Source organism: Microcebus murinus, chromosome 1 (genome assembly GCF_040939455.1).
Source record: "Microcebus murinus isolate Inina chromosome 1, M.murinus_Inina_mat1.0, whole genome shotgun sequence".
NCBI lineage: Eukaryota > Metazoa > Chordata > Mammalia > Primates > Cheirogaleidae > Microcebus > Microcebus murinus.
The window spans coordinates 90,153,721-90,181,107 of NC_134104.1; the positions used below are offsets into that span (position 1 = coordinate 90,153,721).

General features: G+C 41.8%; 1 protein-coding gene across 4 annotated transcripts in view; it reads left to right on the plus strand.

Annotated features, from left to right (window-relative positions):
• TNIK (TRAF2 and NCK interacting kinase) overlaps positions 1-27,387 on the plus strand; it is a 380,956-nt gene that overhangs the window by 63,170 nt on the left and 290,399 nt on the right. The window lies entirely within an intron of this gene.

Sequence of the window (27,387 nt, forward strand, 5' to 3'; positions counted from 1 at the left end):
CTCCGGCTGGTGGCTGTATTGTCTCTCTGGGCAGCCGCGGGTAGGGTCGGCGGAGAGGAGGAGGAGGCAATATGGCGCCTGCCGCGCGGCTCTCCGTGCACACGGAGGTGCCCGGAGGAAGTTGGGAACCTGGTGCCACGTCTGTTACAGGCTCACCGTTGGCAGGCGGCGGCAGTCTCTGGGCTGATGTCCGCAGGTCTCTCCACCCGCTGGGGAGCCCACCAGCAGTCCCGAATGCAGGGGAGGGGAAATAGCAAATCCACCTACCCTTGCCGCTGGTCTCCGGGCTGCTCCGGTGGTCTCAGCCTCCAGTTCTCCTCCGCAGCCTCCTCCCGTGGAGTCTCCCGGGGTCTCAGGTACCCCTCCTTCCGGCCCTTGTCCGCTGTATGCTCGTCTTCTTGCTTCTTTTCTCTAGTTTCTGCTAGAATCGGTCTTTTCTGCAGAGACCCTCTGTCTGGCGGTGTTATTCGTCCGCCATCTTGCTCCGCCCCCCCCTCAATATATAATTTTAATATATCAAATGTCATTCTGTGGATACTGCTTCATCTCATTGTCATCATCACCATCACCATTTTCTAATATTTCTCTTTTATATCTCCAGCGTCCTATACAATGTAGTGGGGAATGTAATGTGGTCTCAATGTTTGGAGAACGGATATTTGTAGTAGTTGTAATAATTGCAACCATTTATTTAGGGCCTTTTAAATACTAAGCAATTTATTTTTTATTTTTTTATTTTTTTATTTTTTGAGACAGAGTCTCGCTTTGTTGTCCAGGCTAGAGTGAGTGCCGTGGCGTCAGCCTAGCTCACAGCAACCTCAAACTCCTGGGCTTGAGTGATCCTTCTGCCTCAGCCTCCCAAGTAGCTGGGACTACAGGCATGCGCCACCATGCCCGGCTAATTTTTTATATATATATCAGTTGGCCAATTAATTTCTTTCTATTTTATAGTAGAGACGGGGTCTCGCTCTTGCTCAGGCTGGTTTTGAACTCCTGACCTTGAGCAATCCGCCCGCCTCGGCCTCCCAAGAGCTAGGATTACAGGCGTGAGCCACAGCGCCCGGCCAATACTAAGCAATTTAAAAGAGCTTTATATGTGATTTTTGATTTAATTTTTATAATGATCCTATGAGTTATGTCTGATAATTCCTATCTTATTGATGACAAAACTGAGGCTTGGAGAGATTAAGCAGTGTTCAGAATCTAAGAGCTAGTTAGTAAGGGATGGATCTGGAATGTCAACCCACATCTGTCTACTATCAGAGTCTATGCTGTTAACTATTATGCCATGTTAGCTTTTACTATATTAGTGTTTTGTAAACTTGTAAACTTTTAAAACCCATGTTTTGATAAACTTTGCAAAAATACCGTACTTCCTCCCCTCTTGAAAATCACAATCTTTTTTCTTTCTCTATCAGCCAAGATCAACCTTGTCAAGCCTTATACTCTTTAGTTTGTAGTGTAGAAAGTATTTGTTTTCCAGGCATAAAATTGCAGTGACTATGCATTTTCAAATGATGTATTTCCCCTGGAGTTTTAGGCATGCTCTTTCCCTCAACACACACACCTGAAGAATCTTAAGGGCTACACTCTTTTGCCACGGTGAGAATCCATTTTCAAAAGGCGTTTCACAGTGCCAGGCAGTATTTAATCAATACCAAATGAGTAGAAGAGCAGGTAGTTTTCACTGGAGCATAAACATAGAATTGTAGAATGGAAAAGAACTTGGAGACCATTTGTCTAGAATTCTCATTTTCAGACAAGAGGGAGCTGAGACCTAGGAGTAATCAAGAAGAAGTGAAATTCTATCTGGTTGCTGATGACCTCTGACAACCAAGTGTCTTTTGAACTAAGGAAGAGAATGTCTTGAGGTGTGTTCATCCATCCTTTAAATAATCATGTTTTGATCTTCAACTCCGCACTGGGCATTGTCCCTGGGGCTTTGCATCAGCAATGTGCTGGGTTCGGCCTTTGCCTTGGCAAACAGATCATGATCTGTTGGGGGAGATAAAGAAAGAGTCCCAAATTTCCCAAATTAAAGACTGATAATGCTATAATAAAGCACAGGGGGATGTGGGACCACAAAACATGGACATTTATTTCAACCCTGGGAGTGGGACTGTCAGAGAAAGATTTTAGCTGAATCCTTAAAGTTATGTTGAGTTGAGAAATTGGCAGATTGAGAGGGATGCTCATAATTTGGCAGGAGGCAAGAGGAGATGAGCTGACAAGGTGGAGCTGAGACATGCCATGCAGGGCCTCTTACTCCATGCATATACCCACAGTACAAGGAATTCACTGGGTGGTTCAAATGGGGAGAAGGGGCACCCACCCAGATTTGCTGCAGACAAAGTACTCTGTTAGCAGCCTCTGAGTGTGGATTTGAGAGAGAAGGACAAGTTCAAGGGAAAAGATGGGTCTACTCATTTGAGAAGTGTTAAGCAGTTCCTGTGTGGCATGTGCAAGTGAGTGTAAGATGCTAATTTAGTAGTAAAAGAAGGAAAACAGAGTCTTAATTTTCAGATACATTCCAATTCCAGAAATGTTAAAATGTCAAAAAAGTATACTTTGGAATCGATGAACTGCAGTAAGCACTTAATAAATATTTGTCAAAAGAATGAATGAATGAATCCTTTCTGTCAGTGTCCTGTGTAGATTTGGGATAGAATAAATATGTGAGAAATGGACATTGATTCCATTTCCAAGCTGTATAGGTTCCCTTAGTTTGTCACATTAAAATTATGAAAGAAACCACTGATTTCCTTGAACACTTGTCCTTTTGTGGGTGTAACAGTCACTCTTTATAGAAAAAATCTGGGGGAAAAAAGATCTGAGGGATGGCTGAATGAGGAAGGTACTCTATGCAAGGGTGACCTTATTCCAAGCTTTGTTAGGGAACCCACTGACTGCCAGTGGGCACATCACATGATTCAAGAGCTTCAAGAGGTGGGGTTTAAAAATCAGTGACAAGGTCGTGGCATGACTGAAAAGAAATACCCCAGGGAAAATTTAGAGGTCTGGTCTTGGGGGCACTCCTAGATGGAAATTGCTGTTTGTAAGCTTAGCTTAAGTTTTTGATGATTGCTGTCTCCTACCCAGCTGGGTATTTCCTGAACTTAGTGCCTGTTTTGTCTGCTCTTCCCCTGTATTTGCTCAGTGGGATTCCAGCCAGGAATGTCTAAGAGACAAGGGCAGCTGGGCCTGCACTGACCTCGAGATTGTATTTTGCTTCTGCAGCTGTTTTGCTTCATTTTGCACCATTTGAGGGCACTTCTACAGGCAGAATGCAGCAAGCTCTGCCAAACGTAGATACATTCTTTGCATTCTCCATGTGTTTGTACTTGTGCAACCCGAGAAAGTGCACTGAGCTAGGAGAGGAGGGTTGAGGGAGGTGGTGGAAAGTGCTGTCTGCTCTTAGATGTACTGATAAAGTGGACTGTCATGACCATTCCTAGAAATGTGATTTCTGTGGGCATGCCACACCATGTCGAAGGGAGAAGGCCCATTGTTTTTATTGGAAAATGTAACAGAAAGGTTGTGGAACTACTTTCTTTGGGACAGAGTAGGATAGTTATTTTTTTGTCCAGCAAAATAGTGGAAAATTTCCTGTCTTTGGAGGCAAAAGTATGCATCGAGAAGTGTGATAACTATGTTTTCTTAACAAGAAGTTAGGATCAGAGCTGATGGTCTATGGGAAGATCAAGGCTGTGCTGTTTTCATTCACTGAAAATGTTGCCCACTGATCGTGCCAATCTGCCTTTCCTTTAGATGGGACTGTGTTACTTTGTGTGGGGACTTCTGTCATACCCTTTGTCTGGTCTTGCTGACTCTAGCCCTCTCCTTCTTTTCTCACAGCCACCAGTTTAGATGTTGTGACCAGATTAACTTGCTGGAAACACCTAGCTTTCCTCTAGTTCCTTCTTGTGTCCTTCACTTTACTCCTGCCCCGAACCTTCCTGCCTGACTTTAGTGATTCTTCTGGGCTATTGTCAACATTTGTATGTGTCCAAATTCTGCCTTTCAACGTCTGGGCTCAAACGCAGGCTCCCAAACTATTTTTCTTGCTTCTTGTCCATCAGAGTAATTTCTCCCTTCTCTAAACTGACAAAGCTTCGTTTGTACTTTTTGGGGTGCTATTTAACTTTCTACCTCATGTTGCAGACACAGGCATTAATATGTTCCTGAAAATCAGATGTTCTGCTTGAAAATCGACCTGAGGCAGATTTCCTGTTTTTTTAAAAAATGGGGAAAATGATAATATATTACATGTCAACACCAAAGCTCCAACCAATTTTTTTAAGTGTACCTAAAACACAGTAAAAATACCTATAAGTAAGCTCTTTGTTAGGGTATAAAAGGCTAAAATCCTAGCTTTATAATTGCTAAGGATGTTTTTGTGTGCAGGAACAGCCAGCAGCATCTAGACCACACTTACTTTGTTGACTGACTTTGTGCTTTTTAAAATCACCTACGTATCATTCTGATGTTTACCAATTGCATTTGAAGTGCAACTTGAAACTTTTCTCTCGTATCAGTGTTTGTTTAAAATGCTGTTTTGAATTTGGGAGTCATAAATATATTTTCCCTATATACACATTGAGCAGATATCATTTTATTGAGAGAGTAAATTCTCTGAAGCTTCAGAAGTGGAAACCAAGAGGCATTCTCCTAGGAAGCCGGCAAAGAGGGAGGTATTCTGCAGGTGTACCTGTTCTAGTGTATAGGTTTTATCTCCCTCTGTGGTACCTAAGCTCATTGAGGGCAGGATCCCTGCTCCATTGATCCTTGTGTTCTTTGGAAGACCTAGAATAACTGTCCCTGGTAGCTGCTTAATTTTTTTTTTTTTTTAATGAATTAGATGATTTTGTGAGGACTTGAAAGGAGGTTTTGAGCTGATTGTTAAAATTCTAGTCAGTTAACCTTTAGTGATTATAGAGTATTAGAAACTTCTGGATCAGTTCTTTCCTCTTAGACATAAGCAGGTTTTTCTTGGTATCTAGGTTTTTCTCTTATCCCTCTGCATCTTATAGTCTTATATATAGTCATCAAAAAATTTGTCCTAACCAGTGTCTTGTGACAGAAAACAGAAATAGATATTTCTGAAAACTGAAGGTTACTTTGCATCAATTGAATGATCACAGTTATTGTTAGATATTGTAGGTAAGAAAACAATTTTTTCCCTATTATCTTAGGTTGAGTACTGGGGGCCTGCAAGTTAAACTGAAAAGAAAAAACAAAAACAAAAACAAATTAATAAGAGAAAATAACAGATTTTGTTATATACATATGCATGGGAGTTCACAAAGGAATATAATTCAAGGAGGTGGTTAGAATTTGGGGCTTGTATATACCGTTTTAACAAAGAGCAATAAATTGTGGTGATGTGATAAGAGACAGGAAAGTTTTGGGCTTCTAGGGGTGCTAAATTATGAGAAGATAAATATATGGGAAAAACTAATGGAAAATAAGTGTCATTTCAGAAGGGTTGTTTATGCAGATTCAAGTCAATGCCATGTCCAGTGATAAGAATTGCCTTTCTTCCTGATATGGGAGAGGGAAGGGAGGAAAGGGAGGGAAACTTTACAAAGGGAAATTTATGTTCTGCCTTTAGGCAGTTACAGGGAGGGTAGAGAACTTTTTCTGCATCTGATGTTTCTTAGTTGTGTTCAGCTCAAAATAATTGTTATGCCAGAGTGGCACATTTTAGAGTGACTCTGATTCCCTTTGATAAAACACCCCTCCCCCTAATACACACACACACACACACACACAAATACACATGTGCATGCGCAAATGATACTTTTGGACTTACAGTATAGATGAAAGACAAGTCATCCAGGTGGAGGTGATCTGTATGGGGTCAGTCTTACAGATGGTAGATGTATCCTCCAAAAAGATGGTTGGGAGTGAAAGGGCTCCCCAGCTCATTCTCAGATGGCTCAAGCAAGTAACAGGTCAGGGTTTGTTACTTCTCTTATGAATTGTAGGTGTGTGTACCATCTGCCCAGCTTGTGTTGAAGGACTGTTGAAGGTGAACTTAGATTCTAGATATTAGAGTCCTATTAGATGATCAATGCTTAGATCTATAAAACACACATACACAAGACATGGAATCTAGTTTCAGGAGGTTCACAGACACCAGTCAACAGGTTGAGAACTACTGGGTGGAACTACTCAGTTCCAGAGTATTCCAGAACAAGCTGGCACACTCATTTCGTGAAGGATAGGTGTGAGGTTAACATGCCTCCTCTCAGCCAGTCAGGAAAGCAGGTTGATGGTTTGGGACTTTCGCCTGAAAGCTAAAGGGCAAGAGGTGGGATCACTGTGACCCAGCATCATGTTCTTCCTGTGGAAGCAAATGCCTAGTGCAGCATGGCAGTTTGTTGGTAGCTTCCATGAACCTAACTGAGGCATTTATTCTATTAATTGAGTGGCTGTGTGGGAGACTCTGTAAAATAGGGGATCTTCAGAGGCATTTGTAAACAATAATCACTCAGTCCATGAGAGAACGATGGTGCGAACCAAAGACCTTGAAAAGAGATCAAAGGTGGTCACTGCAACAAAAGGTATAAAATGAGGCTGCACCATTATTATAGTCTTGCACCATTATTATTTATTTTCCACATTTAGTCCTATTTGTACTGCTTTCAAAGATGGTGTGGCAGTTATTAACACTGAGTGGAGGTCTGACAGGAGCATATTCAGTTGGGTGGCATTTTAATAGCTAAAGTGCTGAGAGTAATTACTGAGGATCTCATATGTGATTGATTGTGCACTTGTACTTTTGGGCAGAAATAGGCACTCTGCTCATTGGACTTTGCTTCTCTTTGGTCAGTCAGTGCCAGAAAGGCAAAGGAGTCTTCTCACTTGCTGCCTGAAAATTGCACATGCTGACAATGGCTTGAGAACCTTAATGACTCTGGTCATGACCACCCTGCATGCAGCTCTAGGGGTCAACTAATAGCATATTCATATCATGTTGTGTTATATGTGAATGATGCCTCTTGGGGTTGTGTGCATAGGCTCACCAGGTTGCCAGCCTCGATCTGGATGTAATGGATTGATGGAAACAAGGGGCTCCTCCAGGGGAGGTTGGCAGGGTGTTTGTGGTAAAGTCTTAATAATGCATTGCTTTTATGTCTTCATACTCACTGCTTTGCTAAGTGGCAGCCATATTACCATTTCATTGGAAACCCTGAATTTCCCTGTGGGTTGCTTTTCAATGGTAACATGAACGTTGGCATATGGAGGACATTATCATCCTAAAAGAATCTTCTGGGGCCATATACATGGTACAGAACAGGCTACTTTGTGTTCCATTAAATGATTCCTAGATCCCTAATGATGGGGATAATGGATGTGTAACATCTGCCCATTAAGAATATGTGCTCCCAGGTACTTGTAGTTCCCACAGCAGGTGCTCCACAAATGCTGGTGTCTGTTCCTTGTGACTGGGGTCTTGACTTCTCATCCATGGATCTTTGCACAGCCCAGAACTGAAATAGAGCGGGCACTCAGAAAATATTTTGGGAATGATTAATGTGCAATTGAAAAACCTGTTCATGAGTGCTGATGCAAAATTGGATGAAATGAGCTTTTTGTATCAAATTTCCTGAATTATAATGTTAACCAGCAGGAATGGACCTAGTTTCTGGTATTTCCATTGCAAAAGTCACACTCCATTATTTTTTGAGCAAAAGGAAGGAAGGTGACATTTTTTGAGGGCCTAATAAGTTCTAGGTGTTGCGCTAGATCCTTTGTGAGCAGATTGGAAGTTGGTCAAATCCTGCCTTTAATCACTTGTTTACTGTTTTGGGGCCTTGGTTTTCTCATTTGTAAAATTAAAGTACTAGTGTTCACCTTATAGAGTTTTTGTCAGAATTACAGATAATGCGTGTTAATTCTTAGCACATAGTAAGCGCTCAAGAAATCAACACTGCTATATTTGTTAATTCATTCATTTGTTTAACACTTACTGAGAACCTACTGTGAGTTTTGGCAATGTTAGAAACTAGAGATACCAATATGAGTCAGAAACTATAGATGTTGCAAGTAGCTTACTCATAGTCTAGAAGAGGAGTCAGACTCTTAAACACAAAGTTACAATATATGGCAGGTGCTATAGTCATTCTCTAGAACAAATACCCTGAGAATACAGAAGAGGAGCAACTAAGCTCTGCTGGGCAGGAAGTGGGTTTTAGGAAGGGCTTGGTGAATACGAAACTTAATCTGATTTCAAGGTAGAAACGAGTTTCTAAGGAAGTTGCTTGTGAACAGACTAATTGAAAGTAGTTAAAGTAGAACAGGGAGATGGTCTGTGTGTGAATATGTGTATGTGTGTGCAGAAGAGGTAGGGAGATACACTTCATCCCCAAGACATTGGGACACTCAACAAAGTAAAATAGCTTGCTTCAAGTCACATAGCTGAATCCTGAACTGATTTCTACAATGCCAATGCTCTTTCCACCTTTTTATACCTAATTTTTAAAAATATGTAAGTTGGTATATTTTTAAGTGTGCTTTATATTACTTCCTGGAGCCCTAACCTTTTCAGGAGAGTATCTCTAGTTAATAATGTATGTCGGTGGGAAGTTATTTTGTGTTATAAAAATGGGATTCTAAGGCAGGACTTTCTGCAGTGGTTGTTTTGGATAAAGTGGGATCTACTTGTCTTCTCTAGCAAGGCAAGAGGCGTCTCTGCCAGGAGGAAATGAAGACCTGTTCTTCTGGTCGGGGGGACGAGATGGTGCTAGGAGCTGGAGGCTGAGGGCAGTCGTGCCAGCTCCACCCCTGGCCTGTGTCTGCGTTGAGTACTTTAGGGTATATGGGAAAACCAAACTGCATACAGCCTGTTTTATTGCTTTTTATGATTCCTGGAGATGGTTAAAGTAAAATAAACACATGAAATAGCCAAGTAGTTCATTGGCAGGAATCTTTTCTTTGGAAAAATCTGCCCCTACCACCTCACTCTCCTCTCCCCAGCCCACCAGTGTTATTCTGATTGTACAGTCATTGCTTTAGTTCTGCTGGAATCTAACTTCTGGACCACTAGGCCATTTTAACTGTAAATTTTTCCTGAGAACTTAGAATCACTCTACCTTCACCTCTAAGACACTGCGAAGGGGAGTACTGGTATCTCCTTGCCAGTGCTGGTTAGAAATTTCACATGTCTCACTCTCAGTGGTTTGAATCTCATGTGCTACAGGTAACTTTGTATTAAGCCAAATAGTTCTACTCAAGAGGGAAAGTTTACTGTAGTGACACCTTGATTTTTCACTGCAATTTTTGCCATTTTTCTTAATTCATTATTTGACTTCATCAGCTGCACAGAATTCTACCTCTTCCTGACAATGTCTCTAGCCACATACTACTCCTCCAGTTTCTTGTCTCAGAAAGGCATTTGAGTACATTGGCTGAGAAGAGCACATGAACATGAGAGGGACGTTTGAAAGAACTATCCCTAGAAAGATTTGGAACAGGTGTGGACGATGTGGGCACCGATATCAGGTTTTGGAGATGTGGCCATAGGCTTATTTTAGTTACACATTCACTGGCAAACATTGGTATTTCAATGTATTAATAGTAGATACTCTATCTACAAGTATTAAATATTATATGCTTAGCAACGTGCTATGTAGTATGGTTCACTACTGAGTGGAATTCAGTAATACGGGTGAGAATTTCTGCAGTGTAACAGAAGATGTTATCTACTGGGTTTTAATAGGCCTTAGTTTCTGAGCTTTGAATCACTCCTAGGACAAGGAATGGATATTTCAGTTGTTGAGTTGTTTATATCTATTTCCTCATTCTTCTAAACTGAGCTGTCCTCTTAGTGGTTAAATTATTTTTTTCAATCCTTTTAATTGTGAAATACATACTGAGAAGTGTACAAAACAACCTCACAGAACAACTTCATTGATCAAGAGAATTGGGAGGAGCAGGGGACATTTTATATTGGTGAAAAGGAAGACTTAATAATAATTTGTAAAGAGCCTTATTCCCTCTGGGGTTTAGACAATTGAAAATCCTAGAGGGACAAAGTTGTTGGACAGAGGTCCTGGAGCATTGGTTTTAATAGAGATGTATAATTGTAATTAGCAAGTAGTTGAGTGGATGTGAATGATGCTTGACTGAAAAAAATTTTTAAATGTTTTCCTTTTTATTTTATTGCTTTTTTGAAAGCTATTCTGTCTGGGCAATAGAAAATTAAACTTCTGTCCAGCTGTAATTTTAGTAATTACAAATGCTGAATGAACAGATGTGGGAAAAAAAAGAACATTTATTGCATTTGAAAATGAGGGCTGTAAATGGTATAGGTGAACAATACACTTATGAACATTTTTGTTGGAACATCCTTATTGGTGAAGAAGAGGAAATTGGAAACCCCAGAGTTATTGGTGGACTGACTGAGAAACCTCCACTAGAAACCTGAAATTTATTAGCATCTTTCTGCTTTATTTTTACAATTGATACAGACTTATTAATGTTTAATTTAACATATTAAAAAACACCACCACCACTGAAATCTTTATGGAAAATAGGCTTTGCAGGAAGATAGACCATAGTTGGGTGCAGCTTCACAGATTCTCTGGTACCCAGTTGGTACTCTCAGAGGAATGTGTATTTATAGCTTCGTGATGTGAAGATATGCATATTCATGTCTTCCATACACATTTCTTTATTGCACCAAGAAAAAGTAAGTAACAGCTTATATATTTTTTCTTGTTGATCTTGGTAAAATTATTTATTTACTTAATCAACATTTGTTAAGTGCCTCCTAGGGCGTGGGTACCATGGAAGTTGCTGGAGATACTAAGAGCCCAGCCTCTGCTCTGGCAGGAGCAGGAACAGAGTTGAGTGGAGAAGATGGATGTAAACAAATAGATGCAGCAGTGTCATTATGTATTTGTTCATTTGTCACCTGTGAGGAGTGAGGCTTCAAACATGGCATTTTATTTGAAAAAATGAATCGTTTTATATTTGTTATCCCATCCATGTGTGCCTGCCATGTTGTCATAGCCATGTGTGTTTGATACTTGAAGTCCATCCGCCTTATGAAATGCTTATGGAATCCTGGATTCTAGAAATAATCTAAAGTTTGCTGAATGGAGGTGCTGTCCTGTAAGTGATGTGATTCTTTGATCATTTCTGACAGAAATGATATGTGTAATTAACATGTATCCTTTTTATAATAAATAATATCATTTAAAAATGCAGTTTATTCCTTCTACTGAACTCTCTCTGCTTATCGAAATCTTGCTTGTAGTTCAAAGTCCAGCCTGATGCCCACCTTTTCTGTTCAGTGTTCCGCCTGCCTGAGTTCTCTTAGCATTTATATTGTATTCTGCTAGCTGGCTGGTTAGAGCAGAGATCCCAGATCCATCCTTTCTGCTTTCATGAGCAGGATTCTCGAGAAATGGAGCACGGTGGTTCCTCCAGCATACGTTCCCTCCCTGTTTCTCACCAGAGTGGCTGCCCTGGTGGCCCTGAGACTCCCTTCAGGGTTTTCTCTCGGCCTCCAGAGCTGAAAAGTCCCAGGTCTGTTATGAATTTGTTTTCTCCTGGGACCCATGCTGGCATTCCCTCCTACTCCCTTCCTCGGCATTTTCAAGGCAGCAGATACCTCAGCCATCGGTGGCAGAGCCACTTGCCCGTTTTAGCTCATTCTGTTCTTTCCATTTAAAACTCCATCCTCTAAACTCCATCCTATAAAATGGGGTAGGCTGAACTTCATTCTTCAGTGGACTTAATGTGCCATTTTGTCCTTCTTGTGTCCTTTGTGGGTTACACTTGAGTGTGAGTTCAGTTTGTGATTTTAGTATTAACTGATAAAAACTGACTTAATCATTGCTTTGTGTTTGGCAACATTCTTTTATCCTCTTTATCTCATTTCAACTTTAGTACAACTCCGAGAGGCAGGCAGCTTCCAGGGTTAGAGAATTTCAGTGGATTTACTCAATGTCAGAAAAATTGAAAACGATGAAGTCAATTATATCTCTTCTTCTAAGCCACAGCCTTTTGTATTTCTTCATTTACATTTCATGTATTAAATATTTTAATTTATTATTAATAACTGGGCATGCTACTTGAGGGCAAGCTCATGCCATAATATCTAAATCCTTTATAACACCAAACAGTTCAATTGGCCATAGATTTATTGGAACTAAAGACTAATAGTTTTCAAACCCCAGCAAGATGATAAGAGCCCATCTCTACAAAAAATAGAAAAAATTAGTTGGGCTAGGTGGTGTACTACTGTAGTGCCAGCCACTCAGGAGGCTGAGGCAGGAGGATTGCTTGAGCCCAGGTTGGAGGTTGCAGTGAGCTAGGATGACACCATTGCACTCTACCCAGGGCGACAGAGTGAGATCCTGTCCAAATAAAACAAAATGAAACAAAACAAAAGCAGTAATAATTTCCTCCTTTAGTGAGGGCTCATTATGTGTCAGACTATCTACTGGCTGTTTTTCTGTAAATTTTCCCTCATTCTCGCCATACCTCTGCTGGATAGACTTTATCAATGTTTTTGGAACATTAGTATGCATCTGAATCACTTGGGGATCTTGTTAAAATGTTTATTATGATTCAGTAGGTATGAATGACCCCCAAGTTTCTGCATTTCTGACAAGGTTCTCAGGTGAGGTGGATGGTCACTTTGAATAGCATCTTGTTTACAGGTGAAAAAGCCTGTGGCTCAAAGAGTAAATGACCTTCAGAGATTACACAACTGAAGGTGGTAAAGCCCTCATTGAAACCCTGATCTTGCTCCCTGGAGAGTTGTCTTTCAGTGCAGTAAGACAGATACATACAAGGCAGTCTTTGGGTTGTACTTTAATGGGGAATTTGCTGTAATGGAGTGTAATGGGCTGAACTTAGGTATAACATATGATTTGAGTTGGACCTCAAAGGACTGGTAAGACTTTGACTGATAAAGATGGGACCAAAGGACTTTCTGGATAGCAGGAACAAAAAAAGGATCAAGGACACAGAATGTAGGAGTGCACAGAACATCTTCTGGGAATGGTGAGCAGTTGGCTGTGGTTAATGCCTGGGGAGAGGTATACTTACTATAGCTTTAAAGGTAGCGTGAGGTTGGATGGGAGAGTACAGTAGACAGGGGAGCCAATGGGAGATTTGGAGGAGGGGTCTATGATAGCACATTGTAGGTGTCCAGGAAATGAATATTGCTTGTTTTGATGTAATTTGTTAGTGATCCATTGCCCATGCTGTGACATCTCCATAGAAGTCTGTGGCCTGATTAAAGGCCACAGAACTACTCCATGATGACTTTTACTGCTGTTTGTCTAGAGCCTGTCTTAATAAAGTCCCTTTGCCTGTGGCGATGAAGGATATATTACTACTTTCACCCTTTCCAAATTTTTCCAAGCTAAGAAAATGCTGTTTTTTCACAGACCAGTAATAAACATTTTTCTTAAAAGAAGCATTGTTCCTTCAGTAGCAACTTGTAATGGGAAAAGTGGAATGAAGACAAAATGCAAACCTGGTCTGAATGGAGACTGGTTTTTCTTTGTGTGAATAACCAGCATTCCAGTCAGGTTGCCATGGTGATGCTGAGATTATAACTATTTGTGCCAGCCAGAGAATGTTGCCCAATTAGTTATTCTCAGCTGCTAGGTTACCTTGACAGTGGCTCAAAAAGCAGGTTTTGAGTTCAAAGGCGTTGAAAAATGAGCAGTCAGGGGACTTGCAATTCTGCTGCCCTAAATGGGGTACAGGGACTACAAGCCCCAGCATGCTCTGGTTTAGGTTACAGGATGTGTTCAACCATGTGAAAGCAAGTGCCTTTTTAAAAATTGTGATCTTTTTCTCTCCTCTTGGTAAGAAAGGGTTTCTGTCTCATCAGCCTGCTGTGTAAGGGTTTTTATTGTTTCCAGGACTGCCTTCAAATGTTGCAGGTTGGAGACCATGGGGACAATGTGTGTTTTGGCATTGCACATTGATCTGTTGTAGGTTGTTCTCTTAGCCTCATTTTTTTTTTTTCTTTTGTGAACAATCTACCTCACAGGATTGACGCAGAGATGAAATAAAATAACTTTTGCAAAATTCCCTGCATAATGTCTGGGGCATAGGAGATATCCAGTGTAAGGTAGCTCTTCTCAAATATTGTTTCAGAAATTATAAAGCATTATACAATGTGATTATTATCATCACCATCTTTTGGTTATTTCTGTTCTGTTCATCAAAATAGGATATGATGTGGCAACAAACAATCTTAAAGGCTTTATACAACTAAAGTTTATTTCTTGACCATGCCACATGCCCAGAGTGGGTCAGGAGAGGACTCAGGAGAGGACCCAAGGACAGGCTAATGGAGGCTTCATGTCTACATACGCCTCTACAGTCCTCACAATCATTTAAACTGCCAATCCGATATTCTATCTGGAAGTGGCACATCGCTTCCGCTCACATTCCAATAGCTAGAGCAAATCATGCGGTCACATCTGACTTTAAGAGGAGTAGGGACATGCCATCCTATAACCTGCTAGCAGGAGGAGGAACGGACTATTGTTGAACAACTATAATGACTGCCACCTCTACCAAAGACCACAAGGCGGATGGAGAAGAGTACTTTAAACAAGCACTGTTAGTTAAACATAAGTAATTGAAAATAATCTGAATAGTATTGGTATAGCAGTGGTGGCATGGTCATCAGAAGCTCCAGATCATTTTATTGTTCTGCTATACCAATCTAGCTTAAGGCTTCCATTCTTAAATTCAGCTCAGGATCAGAAACGGCTGTAGGGTTCCATCCATTACATCCACATTCTAGGCAGCAAGGAGGAGAGGGGGGGAGGACAAAAGAGCTCTTCTCCCAGCTAAGTCAGCTCTCTGAATGACCCACACAATAATTCTACTTGCATGTCATTGGCCAGAACTTAGTCCCATATTCATGAGGGCATGTAGTTTTTGAGCTGGGTATATCGTCTCCCAAACAAAATTGGGATTTTTGTTACCAAGGAGCAAAGGAAGAGTGGATATTGGGTGGCATTGAGCCAGCAGTTCCTGCTGCAGTAACTTAGGATGCAAGTTTTGGTTAAGTAGGAATGACAAAGGAAAGATTGCTTTATACACTATCATTTTCCAACCTATGCTGCACAGAACATCAGTGCTTAGAGAGGATACAAAATTCCCTTAAAAGAGAGTTCTGTTGCCAGATAGTTTTGCCCTCTCTTGGAGATTTACAAGGTATATTAACATATTAAAAGCTCTGAGAGGCCCTGCAGTAAAGAAACCCCTAACCTGCTAATCTTTTTAATCCAGTATTCCCAAATTTATTGGACAATGGAAATCCAATGCCCATGGAAATCTGGAGGGACACAGAATTTAGCTTTAGCTTCTTGAGCCTGTCAAAAAGCTCTGAACAGATGGTGTAAAGCCCCCATTCCAAAAAATTATCTGCCTTATAAAACAAAAACACACAAACTAACTTGTATACCCTTTATGTTAGCCTAGCCATAGGGCAAAAGCTTTGAAAAAATAGTTGCAAATGAAGCCCTATTGTCAACAATCTTTATAAGAGTTGGTATTAACCAGCCATCTGTACTATTAGTGGTGACACCAAGTGATGAACTGGGATTGGTTTATGCCTCTGTTTGCCAAATGACAGGCCCCTGCCCCAGGTAGCTGTTGATAGGCTCCTGGCGGTTCCTGCATGGCTATGGGCCATCCACCCCTCTCTGGAAGTGCAAGAGTAATAGACTATCTAACCAACCACCCCTCCTCACCCCATAGAAGGGGCTTAGACCCCTGGCCAAAAGGCATTGGCCCTGCCTCTTCCAGTATGCATAACTCTTGATCTCATCTGTGTTTCCTTGTGCAAAGGGGCAAAGAAGGGAGCTCCCTGTGTTGTGGGGAGGGGTGGGGTCAGGTAGGCAGCCTGGGCAGGGGGCTCCTACTTTATTAGACTTAGAGGTGGGTTGGGTCCCTTTTACCATTTCACCTCTGCCTGTTGTCAAGTGCATGGTTCTTAATAGGTGTGGGAATAACTGCTAAAAACGCTTTCCAGCAAATGTATGTGTCACGGTCTGTTGTAAGCAGGTGGTAAATGAGTACCTCTGGGGGTATGGTCCTGTTAAGGCCCTTCTTTCCAAAATAGAACCTTGGATGATTTCCTAATCTTTCTTACTTAATTATTTAGGTGATCAGTTCTTGTCTTTAAAGTCCATCTGCTGTAATTGTTATCTTTTTTCTTCATCTAAGCATCGTTGAAAAGGCAAAATGCCAAAATCTTCACTAGTCTGGTTCCCATCATTTCCACCTTGTGTTGCTGGAAATACTGGAAAGTTACCCTGTCCTGACAGGTCTGGAGGGAGCCCATGTTTGCAAATGTTTGCAAACTGTATGATGCGTTTTACCAAACAGCTGTGTAATCTCTGTAACAACCTGATGATGGGAAGGAAGGGACTGAGGGGGCCTCTGTGTGCATACTGACCTTTAGAGCAACATGCATGTGTGTTTTTGAGCAGACTGTGGGAGAGTTGAAGTAAATTCCTAAAGGTGGAGATAGCTATCTTTGTCAAATAATCTGCCCTGTGGCTTAGTACCTTGAAGAATTTTCTTAACCTGCTTAATGGGCTTGATGTGCCTTTGCATGAGTGTGGTTGTGTTGGAAAATAGTCTCCGAACACAAAGTTGGGGTTTGTGCATTCTTCATGTGCACAGGCAGATTTGTGCGCATAGCTTGGAAGCTTCAGGTCAGGAAGCATGAGAAGGGCTGGCCAGTGAATCCTGACAGCTGACAAAGGATTAAAATAGCTGTGCACCAAAATTAGAGAAAGGTATTCAAGTTAATGTTATAAGACCTTCTTGGGTTGTTCTCCTTTTAGTTTTAAGTGCTTAATTGTATATACCAATTGATCCATTTTAAGTCAGTGGGCAACAATCAGTTTATGTAGAATTCTTTGTTTTTATCTGTAAAGAAATAATTTGGAACTGAGCTAAATATGAATATGAATATACAAAGTCTGTAAACTCAGAAACATATATTTTGAAAGATTTCATTTCTCTCCTATGCTGATATGTACATATGACCTACTAAATGGACTGTCTTAATGATATCAAATTGGCCGTGTGTGCTAAATCTTAATACATTAGCTCTGGGAATAAATTAAATTTATTTCTCAACCAAAGTACCTGCGTTTAACAACTGAGTACCAGCGCGTAGCATTCCTCCCTACTGTCTCTGCTTCCTTTTCTTTCAAATCTAGTGTTTGGAAGGCAGTGAGTAAGTTTCTTTGGCTCATCAAAAAGTTTTACTGAATAGAGAGAAAAATTAGAAGTCAAAAGACTTGAGATTTTGACTTAACTCTGCCACTAACTAGGTAAGACATTGAGCAAGTCACTTAAATTCTCTTGTTGGAAAAACCTGTAATTTGTGAGTACACACAGCCTATCTAGGTCTCACTTTACTCTTTTGTAAAATGTGCAGAGGGATTTTTATTGGTACGATTTCAGAAATCCTTGCTCCAGGCCAGGCGCGGTGGCTCATGCCTGTAATCTTAGCACTCTGGGAGGCCGAGGCGGGTGGATCGCTCAAGCAAATCCAGTGGATGGCTCAAGCGGATCCAGCCTAAGCAAGAGCGAGACGCCATCTCTACTAAAAAATAAAAAGAAATTAATTGGCCAACTAAAAATATATAGAAGAAATTAGTCGGGCATGGTGGTACATGCCTATAGTCCCAGCTACTTGGGAGGCTGAGGCAGAAGGATTGCTTCAGCCCAGGAGTTGGAGGTTGCTGTGAGCTAGGCTGATGCCACAGCACTCTAGCCCATGCAACAGAGCAAGACTGTGTATCAAAAAAAAAAAAAAAAAAAAAAAAAAAAAAAAGAAAGAAAAGAAATCCCTGCTCCAAACATCTGAGGTCTTACTGCATTGTGGCTGTCAGTGGTGAAACTGGTGATATGAGGACTTGATTCATCCAGCCAGTATTTACCGAATGTCTTCAATATCTCAGTCATGATCTAGGTACTGAAAATACTGCAGTGGACAAAAATAATAGAAGTTATTCCTTCTTGGGTAAAGAATTTTTAGCAAACACTTTTTGAGCACTTACAATATCCCAGATATTGCTTTAAATGTTTTCTGTGCTAATTATTGTACCAAACAATCCTATGAGGTGTGTACTACTATTATCACTATTTTACAGTTGAGGAAATTGAGGTATAGAAAGATTAAATAACATGCCCAAGGTCATATACCTTATAAATGCTGAAGCCTGAGGTCTAATTCAGGCTTTTTGGCTGTAAAGTCTGTGGTTTTAACTACTATGTTATACTGCCTCTAATTGTCAATTAATTGATTAACTTAAAGTAATTAGTATTCATCGTAACTGATGGCAAAGTAGGAAAAAAAGAAAAAAGAAACTGGCTTCAGATAGAAATCAGAGAGCCTACTTGGTCTCCCTGTCTAGGGCTCCGGGCTCTAATGCAGGCATCCTCAAACTACAGCCCACGGGCCACATGCGGCCTGTGGAAGACATTTATTTGGCCTGCTGGGTGTTTTTGCCGCTGCTGCCTGTCCTGCTTAGCAGCCGACTTGTCCCGGGCCCACAGTGTGCATGTGTGGAATGTGCACCGCACTCTCCAATGGCCCACCCCACGTTCTGAGGGAAAGTGAATTGGCCCCCTGTTTAAAAAGTTTGAGGACCCCTGCTCTAATGGGAGGCAGGGACACTGAGCAACCATGGTACAATGAAATTCTATGTTCCCAGCCACTCGGCTGGTTGTGGCTGCCTGGCTTGATGTCTCTGCCCCTTCTCTGGCTCCACTGTTAAACCACAGCACCTTCTCCATTACCACAACCACAGGTTAATTTCAGCCTTGGCCATGTGTAGAGAAGTGAGTAATAATGGACTTGGATTCAAAATATCAGGAATTGAATCCTGGCCCTATATTGCTGTCATCACCTTGGGCAACTTTTTATAATACCAACAGCAACAGCAATATACTAGTAGCTACTGTTTATTAAGCACTGCCATGCATTGTGCTAAACACTTTATATATTTTGTTTCTGATCCTCTATGGGAGGTATTTTTTTTTTTTTTGAGACAGAGTCTCGCTTTCTTGCCTAGGCTAGAGTGAGTGCCGTGGCGTCAGCCTAGCTCACAGCAACCTCAAACTCCTGGGCTCAAGCAATCCTACTGCCTCAGCCTCCCGAGTTGCTGGGACTACAGGCACGAGCCACCATGCCCGGCTAATTTTTTTTTTATATATATATTAGTTGGCCAATTGATTTCTTTCTATTTTTATAGTAGAGACGGGGTCTTGCTCAGGCTGGTTTTGAACTCCTGACCTTGAGCAATCCGCCCGCCTCGGCCTCCCAGAGTGCTAGGATTACAAGCGTGAGCCACCGCGCCCGGCCAATGGGAGGTATTTTTATCTTCCCTTTACAGTCAGATCTTGGCTGCTATTTCTACCACTTACCTTGGGCAAGTTACTTTATTCTTGAAGCCTTAGTTTTATTATCTGAAAATTGGGGTTAGTAATATCTATTTCCCAGGTTGCTATAGGGATTAAATATGAAAATATATGTAAAACATTTAGGCCATTGCCTAGTCCAAAGATGGTGATACTGTCATTATAGCTTTTTATATAGCTTAATGTCTTACAGCTATTTATCTGAGGGGTCAGATTCAACTCTAATTCTAAAGGCTGTCGTGCGTATAGGCTGGAGCTGTAGAGCCCTTAGGGAAGCAGGTGAGCAGTGGCAGGGTGCTGAAAGAGCTGTTCCACTGTGCTGACAGGTGGAACTAAGCATACAGAAAACTAAACAGGAGGTGAGGAGGCTCTGGTCTTCCTGTCCTGAGAGCTCACAGCCAAGCTGGAAGCTACCGGCATTGAGGATCGGTTTCTAGAGGGTTGGCTGTGACTATGTCCTGACCTTGCCAGGAGCTATCTGGTCACTGAGGGGCTAGTATTGGTAAAAGGTCAGCAGTACCAGCCAGGCACAGCCGCGTTGGGGCAGATGGTGTCCTGCAGGCAGCCTGACTCAGGACTGTCCTTTCCAAAAGATAACGCTTGACACGTGGGGCTGGAGAGCCTAGCAAGAGCCCAGCACATTCACGTGCAGGAAGCAGCCTTGCAAAGAAGGCAGCCTAAGAGGTATTTCCCCATATTACAGATGGGAAAACTGCAACACAAGAGATGAAATAACACTAGTAAGGAGTAGAATCCAGACTTGAACTTTAACTGCTTTAACATAGTTTAATTTGTTGTTCTCTACAGATGATTAAGTGAGAAAAATCAACAGTGTTCTATCGTGTGTGTGTGATTATCTGTTCCACTTGAGATGCATTCCTCGGGCCAGTACGTTAATGAAGATAAGATTCTGGGCAATAATTTACGTATCCTGGATGTAAAACATACTCTTGGAGCACATTGTCCTGTATACCACTTGTCTCTGTGGTAATTTAATGACTGTGTACATGCAGTTATTTGCTCATGTCTATTTCCCTCTTTAGAATGGAAGCACCTTGAGGCAGGGGCCTGTACCCCTTGCTTCTACCTTAGACAGTGCATAACACAGGGTAGGTGGCTATGGAGGGTGCCAGGTAGCAATCAGGGATTAAATAAATCTTACTGTGTAAAGCAGGACCTTTGGTTTCTCAACCCCCCATGACATTAGCAACGGGGAAGTTAAAGTAGAAATTTATCTTTTACCCCCTCGCCTGGCTGTGAGTGCAGCATGGACTAGAATCTGGGGGATGTTGAGTCAGCACAGTTTCCTGGTGCTGTACTTACGAAGACGAAGACGGTGTTGAAAAGCCTGAAGGCTCAAGATAAATATGGAGAGTTCTACTGTTCCTGTTTTCTTTGTTCTGTTTTGCTTTTGTAAGCATATGCTTGTCAGTTAGGGCTGAAACTGAATAAAACAGCTGCTAAATATGGTTTTAAGAGAAATAACATTTTGGTCTTTTTAAGGCCTGTAAGTTTAGAGTAAGCACAGTCGTCTGGCAGAAGTCAATGGAGAATCTGGGGGTAGGCAGTCGTTCTCAGAGCTGTATCAGCCACCATGCTCTGTTGGGGCTGTTTTGCCCTGCCAAAGGACCAGTGGGCTCAAGTATGAATAAGTGATTCTGTCACAGAACGTCTGTGTCTTTAAGAGGCGCCCTGGACAAAGGGGTGTCCAGAGTCTGTTTAGGGTGCTGCCCGGGATCCTGCCCACCCAGCTCCTTTGGTGGGTGGGGGGCAGATTGGGAAGAATGTGTATCATCTTTTTATGATGCTAAGGAAGTCACCTTGGACATTTAAGTTTGTCTTTTTCAATCTTTGGGATTTAGTCCAGAGATTTTATTTAGTGTTCTTATAAATCCAGTATCATTCAGGGGACCTGGAAGAATTAAAGTATAACTCAGCGACTGGGAATATCAATCCCTAGATCTTAAATCTCTCCATTCTGCTGTGAAGTCAGGCTTGAGCCAGCCAGCGCTGCTTAAACTTCATCAGCTGATGGGAGGATTACTCCAGCATCCCGGGAGCCTAAAAATCTTAATGTGCCTTCTCCATTGTCTCACTAATTTCTCAAAAGACTTCTGTTTGTCCATAAATATCTAACCCTGTTTGCTAAACATGTGGTGATATTATTGGTTGAAAAGCAATAAGCTTTTTTTATTGGCTTTATTAGTTTCATTGGCTTTTCTTTTAGTTGACAATTTATAGAATGCAGACTGAATTTTTCTGTGGCATATGCCTTGTTTATGGAATGAACTCATGTTCAAAGAAGATTAAAGAAAGAAAAGAAGAAGATGACTGTTTATTGAAGTCCTATCATATATCAGCCCCCGAGCTGGTCTAGACACTCACAATCCTCACAGTAATCCTGCAGGGAAGTAATATTGTCCTCATTTTAAAGATGAAGAAACTGAGGCTCAGAGCAGTTAGGAAACTTGATCAGGGTTGGAGAACTAGGCAAGAGGTGCATCAAGGGAAGATAACTCTGATTCCGTGAAGCTGATGGGATAGTGGTTAAGAGCTCAGGGTTTGGAGTCTGACCAGCCGGGTATACATCCTATCTCTGTCACTCATCAGTGGTGTGACCTTGACCAAGTGTCTCAGTTTCCTCATCTGTAAAATGAAGAGAATAATAGCCTCCAGTTGTCATAATTTATTGAGCTATTCATGGAAAATGCTTAGAATAGTCCCTGCCACATAAGTGCTTATGCAATGTTAGTTCATGTTGTGATTTTTTATTGTAATGACTAACCAAATTTGCTTTTATCAGTACTTGCTGAAAGGTAACATTTTCTTTCAGAGAATAGCCTGCCTTTTAATGTGTAGTTATATTTCATTATGAAATAATATAAACTACGCTACCTTAGAATTAAATTCTCTTTTCAGCCTTCCAGCAAAGGTTAAGATCTGAATAAAGGCATGTGTAGCCAACAGGGATTCTTGACTTTGGTAAATGTCAATGATTTGCTCTTTTCTCCTTGGTGTATGTAACCTTCTTCCATGCTGCCCATCCTGGCTTTAAGAGCAGCTAAGCAAACATGAGAGAGGGAATTAAGCTGATCCTTGTCTCTTAGCTTTCCTGTCTTTGTAACATGATTATTAGGTACAGCATCCTCTCTTTGTTGCATTCACATGGCCGCATCCTGACAGCCTGTCTTCTCGAAGCACATGAGGCACAGTTTATACCAACTGGCTTTATAGGTATTTTTTAAGAGCTGGGAATACTGTAGGGGCTTATACATGTGACAGCTTTGTGCTTTGGGGATTGAGGTAAGAGGGACAGAGAACACAGTGGCTGGAACAGCTTGTCTAGATTGAAAAGAAACGATGTAAGTTTGCTAGATGTTTGGCTCTACATTCTGATCCCATTTTTTTTGCAACTTCTTCTACATATATCTTGGAGAATTAGGAGTGAAACATCAACTTTATTCAGTAAATAGTTATGTCTAGCAGTTATGTATTGGACTCTGTGCTAAGTGCTGGAAAATACTAAGATAAACATGTTACAGTCCCTGCTCTCAAGGCATTTGTGATTCGTCAAGAGAAAGAAGTGTGAGAGAGGATAGCACTGTGTGAAAGTGGTTATCACAGAGCCACGCACGACGTGCTGCAGGTGCACAGAGAGAGGTGGCGACACTGATTTGAGAAAGGCTTCCCAGAGGAGGCAGCGCGATGGCCTTTCACGGATGGGCTTGCCTGGTAAAGAATGGCAGAAGGAGTAATCTTGGCAGATAGGCATTATGAACCATGGCATAGAGCCTAGTGTCGTGTGTCAGGGAAATGGCAGGCGGTTTGAGGTGGTTGGTTACAGCACAGAATGATGCAACACCAGGTTGGGGATGAAGGCCGAGCCCAAGAATGACAGGACCTTGACTTTCAATTTGCAACACATCTGGTATTGTTTTCAATCATGGAGAGTCATCATTAGAAATGTCTGCTTTAGAAAGATCAGTGAGGAAAGAAGTGATCGAAAGCAAATAGTTCCAGCAAGAGATGGAGAAGCTTCTTGTGTGAATGGAGTAGAGTAGATGGATATGGTGGACATTTGGAGAAAAGAACATTGTCACTTAGTGAATGAAATGACAAGGGGATGTGCACAAGGATGGAACCTTGGGAGAAGCCCACCTTGAAGCTGTGGGCAGAAGCAGTAGAGTTTGTGAGTGAGACTGAGAGGTAAGATGGAAGATAGAGGAAGGGATATATATTCAGCGAGAGTTGTGCTCAGCAGTGTAAATGCCTCAAAGGGGACAATTAGGGCAGGATTGAGAAGAGACCACTACACATAAGAAATTGAGGTCATGGGGAGCCTTTGGAGAAATTACTGGAGAGGTCCTGCTAGAGAGGAGAAAACAGTTGAATGCTTGCACTGTTCAAGCCATATCACCATTCCACAAGAATATAACTAACAATGAAATGCATTTGTGTAAAGGAATATTCACAAACGTCCAATCTACAGGTATTTGGATCTAGGTACTTGGATTGAGGAAAAGAGAGAGGGGAGCTTAAGGTCAGTACTGCAGTGTCACTGAACAATACCTCTGCATTCGGCTTTTGAGGGTCTCAGAGAGCCCCTTCCTAGCATATACCATGACCCTAATCATGCTGCTTTGTCTTATTACTGTCAAGATTCTGTAGACTGTAGATGCTTATAGACTTCTCGTCCAATTCCAGACTGGTTCTCATTTCTAACCATGATGCTTGTAGTAGATGGTGTGGTGTGTCACCCGGATTCCCTCTCCACTAACAGGGCACTTGTCCACCTGCTCAGAGTGTAGGCAGCTACTGATGACTCTCACCTGAAAATTGTCCTTAGCTGAAGAATGTTACTTCACCCAAGTCCATAACCTCCAGGACAGGATGGGGGACAGCCCACATGCAAGGCCTAGTCAATGGAGGTGGAGTGCAAAGGCCACATGCTTTGAAGCAGGATAATTCTGAGGGGTCATCCTAGCTCCAGAGCTCCTGTGGGATCAGGTGAAGATTTTGTCTGCACTGCATTTCAGTTCAGCTCTTCTCTCTGCTCAGTGTAGTTCTTCCTTCACTCTCTGGCAGGTGTTGTTCAAGGCATGCCCCAGTACACTCCCTCAGTGTGAGTCTCAGAGTTTCAGAGTCTGTTCCATGGGGGAACCATCCTGACTCAGTGACTGTTTCCAGTTTGGCCGCCTACTCAAGGCAATGGAGCTCTTTGTGCCGTTGCCACTGGAACTCTTTAGTTTCTCTGACTTTTGCTTCTGAGGCTCTTGGGTGTGTGGAAAGCCTTTCTTTCCCCGCAGTTTGGAATGAAAGTCTCAGTATTCAGCCTCCTTGGTTCTGACTGGCTGGGCCATCTGCCCGTTAATAGACTATTCAAGGAGAGAAAATGCCCCATGAGTCAGCTGGGCAGATCCTCCTGAGACGCCCTGTTAACCTCGGCCCTGAGAGGGACCCACGAGGGAGAGTGACCCCTGCACGTCAGAGCCGATCCCTGCTCTGCAACCTGCTACTTCTCCTGCTCTCTCCTCGCACCCCTGTTTGATTCCCAGGTTCCTTAAGGCAGCCACTAGTCACCACCCTGTAGCTCTTCTGTTTCTTTCATATGTTTTTTAGTCAAGAGAAATGAATGTTGAAAACACAATTGAGATATTTCAAGTAAGTGTAGAACCTCTCTCCAAATATGTTGCAGAAACACCACTGAGCAAACAAACTACTGGGAGGCACAGCTTAGAAACAAACAGCAGCTGCCACCATTTATGGGCTTTTTTTTTTCCTTTTCCTCATTTCTTTCTAATTCTGTTTGTAATAAAACCTGCTGCTCTAATGGCCTGGTAGTTAAACAAATTCTTCTTTGCCATCTTGAGACCTCCCAGGTGGCCTGGACAGTGTCTTTTAGCTGTGGGGTGCTGGTTGACTCAGAGCTCTAGTCTCTTAATGATGTTTTCCCGTCTTGTGAGTCTGTCTGAAACCGCACCTGCCTGGCCAGGTGGGGCATAGCTGGAATTTCTGGACTACTTGAGTTTTTAGGACATGAGCATGGAGTGTGGATTCTTGCCCTTCTGGCTTTTTAAGAGTAGGTGATGCTAACTCATCTTTCTCAGTGACTAAGTGCTTAGTCTGTTGGGGTTTTCTAAGCTTGTTTTTTTTTTTTAATTTTTCTTTTTTTCTTTTTAATGTGGAATCTTTGAAGACACATACCCAATGGCTTCTCTTGAGTCTGATCTACTAAAGGCTGTGAATTTAAAGAATTCTGACTTGTCACATCATTGACCTCCTTCCTCAGAATAGCAGAGTTGCTGCTTCCCGATTAGCCTTGCTCCCCCCATTTAAATGCTATTGGTCATATGGAATTCCTCAGCTTGAAAGTGGTTACTATTAGGTATTAATAGATTAACAGATGTCACACCTGTAAGCTCAGACACCATGTTGATCTGCCAGGGTCTCCCAGGGTCACACGGCCAGTCAAAGAGAAGTTGGAATTTTATCTCCAGGTCTGGCTGTTCCCCCTCTTGCCCCTCAGCTGCCCACCATTATGACATATGGCAGTGCTCTCATACAAGTGTTGACTTGAGACTGTAGCCATTTTTTATTTGTTCCTCAAAGTATTTTTTTTTTAATTTAGTGCTTAACACTTAAAAATCAGGCGATCTCATATTAAACAAAGTGTCCGGTTTTCATCAAAACATCTTTAGACCTGGCAATATTGTGCTCCTGTGTTGACATGGCAGCAGGTGGCTCCAGCGTAGTAAACCACCTCCCTTTCCCCCACCAGGAGGCATGACTTCTCCAGCTTGCCATAGGCCTGGCCGGGCCACTTCTCTCATTTACGTTACTTGCCTGGCCTCAGTGGGCATTTACATTTGTGACTCTTAATTTATGCCTTTAAAGAAGCAATTTCTGTCCAGTTAGGAATCAGTTGGGTGGGGTAAAAGTCAATTTCCTCCTCTGAGTTGAATTTTATAGGCTTTGATTTTTCTTTTCAAATTTTTGGGATAGTAATTCAGTAATAATAGCAGTGATTATTGGATATTTATTGAGCACTATAACATTTAGCTGCCTCCCAGGGTTAGTAGACAGCTGTTTGGTGGTAAAATGTTGTATAATTCTCCAATGTAGTTCTGTGTTCTAAATCCTGCAGTTACCCTGCAGGTACTGCAGGAACTGGAGACCATCCTGCAAAAGCGTATTTTGGAGTAGCAGCATTACAGAGAGGGATATGAATCCAAAGAAAAACTTCTTTTTTTAAAGATAAATTCTCACTCTGCTAGAGTGCAGTGGTGTCATCATAGCTCACTGCAACCTCAAACTCCTGGGCTCAAACGATCCTCCTGCCTCAGCCTCCTGAGTAGGTGGGACCACAGGCATGTGGCATCATGGTCAGCTAATTTTTTCTACTTTTCATAGAGACGCATTGGTCTTCTTTAGGTTGGTCTCCAACTCCTGGCCTCAAGGGATTCTCTTGCTTTGGCCTCCCAAAGTGCTAGGATTACAGGCATGAGCCACCGCACTGGGCCCAAAGGAAAACTTTCCAAGAGTGATAGTTATGTTGATTCCATTTTCTCTTGGAAACTGTTGACTACCATAGGTAAGATTGCCCCACAGTGCAAGAACACCCTTCCTTACTGCCAGTGCTCAACACAATGACCAGTTCAGACATTTCAAAGAGAAATATCTTAAAAAATTAGAACCTTTAAGATATTAGAATATCTTAAAAAGTATCTTAAAAAATTAGAACCTTGCCAGATGAGTCTGCCATCTCATTTTGATGTTTCCTTCAAGTATACTTCCATTTGACAGTGAGAAGTGTGTTAATTATTTTTTATTGTTTCAGTTGAATAAACATCTGCTTTCACCTGATCTAAACGCATTTCACAGAAATGTAAACTAGAAACAAAATGGAATTTTGCTGATTTCATAGCTGCAGATGAGTTAAATTTTTAGATG